Here is a 3,755-nt window from a genome sequence, read left to right as displayed (position 1 = left end):
GATTACAAACTACATCCCTCGAGTTGTGAATCGATGGTTGACATGCAATTGGGTGATTACAAACTACATCTCTCGAGTTGCGAGTCGGCGGTTGACTTGCAACTGGGGTAATTAGAAAACTACATCCCCAAGTTGCGAGTACATGGTTGACTTGCAACTGGGGGTGAAAACAAACAACACCCCTCCTTCCGAGTTACGAGTCGAGGGTGGACTTGCAACTGAGCCGACAGAAACCCCTAGTTGCAGGTCGAGGGTCTAATTGCAACTACCATGAAACAAGAACGAAAGTCAACACCCCTCGAGTTGCGAGTCGAGGGTGGACTTCCAACTAGGGCAACTACAAAACTACATCCCCGAGTTGTGAGTACATATTTGACTTGCCACTGGGGCAATATAAATCTACATCCCTCAAGTTGCAAGTCGGGGATGGACTTGCAACTGGGGTGGAAACAGACAACTCCCCCCTCCAAGTTGCGATTCAAGAGTGGACTTGCAACTGGACCGACATAAAACCCCTAGTTGCAAGTCGAGGGTCTAATTGCAACTACCATGAAACAAAAACAAAATACAACACCCCTCGAGTTGCGAGTCAAGGGTGGACTTGCTACTAGGGCAACTTTGAAAATTACACCCTCGAGTTGCGAGTCGAGGGTGGACTTGCAACTGGGGTGGAAACAAACAACACCCCCCTCCAGGTTGCGATTCAAGAGTGGACTTGCAACTGGACCGACATAAAACCCCTAGTTGCAGGTCGAGGGTCTAATTGCAACTACCATGAAACAAGAACAAAAAAACAAAACACCCAGCAAGTTGCGAGTCAAGGGGTGGACTTGCAACTAGGGCAACTACAAAACTACACCCCGAGTTACGAGTCGAGGGCGGACTTGCAACTAGGGCAACTACAAAACAATATCCCCGAGTTGCAAGTACAAGGTTGACTTGCAACTGGGGCAATTACAAACTACATACCTCGAGTTGCAAGTCGGGGGTGGACTGGCAACTGCGGTGAAAACCAAAACAACACCCCCTCCCCGTGTTGCAAGTCGAGGGTGGACTTGCAACTGGGGAGATTACAAACTACATCCATCAAGTTGCTAGTCGGTAGTGGACTTGCAACTGGGGCGATTACAAACTACATCCCTCGAGTTGCGAGTCAGCGCTGGACTTACAACTTGGGCGATTACTAAACTACATGCCTGAGTTATGAGTACAGGGGTGACTTGCAACTGGGGGTGAAAACTAACAACACCCCTACTCCGAGTTATGAGTCGAGGGCTGACTTGCAACTGGGCCGACAGAAACCCCTAGTTGCAGGTTGAGGGTCTAATTGCAACTACCATGAAACAAGAACAAAATACAACACCCCTGGAGTAGCGAGTTGAGGGTGGACTTCCAACTAGGGCAACTAGAAAACTACATCCTCGAGTTGCGAGTACATCGCTGACTTGCAACTGGGGCAATACAAAACTACATCCCTCGAGTTGCAAGTCGGGATGGACTTGCAACTGGGATGAAAACAAACAACACCCCCTCCAAGTTGCGAGTCGAGGGTGGCTTGCAACTGGGCCTACAGAAACCCCTAGTTGCAGGTCGGGGGTCTAATTGCAACTAGCATGAAACAAGAACAAAAAAACAAAACACCCGTCGAGTTGCGAGTCGACGGGTGGACTTGCAACTAGGGAAACTACAAAACTACACCCCCAAGTTGCGAGTCGAGGGTGGACTTGCAACTAGGTCAACTAGAAAACTATATCTCCGAGTTGCAAGTACATGGTTCACTTGCAACTGGGGCGATTACAAACTACATACCTTGAGTTGCAAGTTGGGGGTGGACTAGCAACTGGGGTGAAAACCAAAACAACCCCCCTCCCCCCGAGTTGCTTGTCGAGGGTGGACTTGCAACTGGGGTGATTACAAACTACATCCCTCGAGTTGCCAGTCGGTGGTGGACTTACAACTAGGGCGATAACAAACTACATCCATCGAGTTGCAAGTTGGTGGTGGACTTGCAACTGGGACTTACAAAATTACATCCCCAAGTTGCGAGTACATGGTTGACTTACAACTAGGGGTGAAAACAAACAACACCCCCCTCCGAATTGCGAGTCGAGGGTGGACTTGCAACTAGGCCAACATAAATCCCTAATTACAGGTCGAGGGTCCAATTGCAACTACCATGAAACAAAGAACAAAAGACAACACCCCCTCGAGTTGCGAATCAAAGGTGGACTTGCAACTAGGGCAACTATAAAACTACACCCCCGAGTTGCAAGTCGATGGTGGACTTGCAACTAGGGAAACTATAAAACTACATTCCCGAGTTGCGAGCACATGGTTGACTTGCAACTGGGGCGATTAGAAACTACATTCCTCGAGTTGCGAGTCGGGGTGGACTTACAACTGGCCGACAGAAACCCCTAGTTGCAGGTCGAGGGTCTAATTGCAACTATTATGAAACAAGACAAAAACAACACCCCCCGAGTTGCGAGTCGAGGGTGGACTTGCAACTAGGGAAAGTACAAAACTACTGGGGCGATGACAAACCACATCCCTCGAGTTGCAAAGTCGGGGGTGGACTTGCAACTGGGGGTGAAAAACAAAACAACACCCCCCGAGTAGCGAGTTGAGGGTGGACTTGCAACTGGGCCAATAGAAACCCTTAGTTTCAGGTCGAGGGTCTAACTGTAACTACCATCAAAACAACAACAAAAACTAACATGCCTCGAGTTGCGAGTCGAGCGTGGACTTGCAACTAGGTGCAACTACAAAACTGCATTCCCGAGTTGCCAGAACATGGTTGACTTGCAACCGCGAACTACAATCCTCGAGTTGCGAGTCGGCGGTGGACTTGCAATTGGGCAATTAGAAAACTACATCCCCGAGTTGCGAGTACATGGTTGACTTGCAAATGGGGCGACTACAAAGTACATCCCTCGAGTTGCAAGTCTGGGTGGACTTGCAACTGGGGTAAAAAGAAACAACACCCCCCTCTGAGTTGCGAGTCGAGGGTGGACTTGCAACTGGGCCGACAGAAACCTCTAGTTGCAGGTCGAGGGTCTAATTGCAACTACCATGAAACAAGAACAAAAGACAACACCCCTCGAGTTGCAAGTCGAGGGTGGACTTGCAACTACAAAACTAGAAACGTTTTCTGACACCCTGCTATTTATAAAAATACAAACATTTTGAAAAATCTGACCATTTATAAAAACATGAACACTTTACAAAAAACACAATTTCTATAATAAACGAGAACATTTGCTTTTTAAATTCCCGAACATTTTTTGAAAACCTGATTTGTTATGAAAACATGAACATTTTTTGCAATTTTTAAAAAGGGAACATGTTTTGACATTCAAGACATTTCTTATATACAAACTGAACTTTTTTTAGCTTAGGATGAACTATTTTTAGTATACGATGAATATTTACTTTAACAAACAAAACTTTTTTGGTCTATGGTGAAGTTTTTAGTATATTTGTATGCGCTGATCGTGGTGCATGCTTTTTATATCTTGGCCTTGGATATATGCATGTACTAGCATGATACCTTGACATGCTTGCACATGTAAAGCTCGTCTAAGGATACATGCACCCTCAACTTGCAACTGTGACAATAAAAGGTTGAGCCCCAGTTGCAAGTCAACAGTGGATTTGCAACTGGGACAAAAAAAGGTCAGGCACCAGTTGCGAATCAAGGGTAGACCTGCAATTGTTACTAAAAAACTCGGGCTCCCAGTTGTGAGTTGAGGGTG

Source organism: Triticum dicoccoides, chromosome 3A (genome assembly GCF_002162155.2).
Source record: "Triticum dicoccoides isolate Atlit2015 ecotype Zavitan chromosome 3A, WEW_v2.0, whole genome shotgun sequence".
NCBI classification, from domain to species: Eukaryota; Viridiplantae; Streptophyta; class Magnoliopsida; order Poales; family Poaceae; genus Triticum; species Triticum dicoccoides.
Note: the sequence above shows the minus strand (reverse complement) of the source record.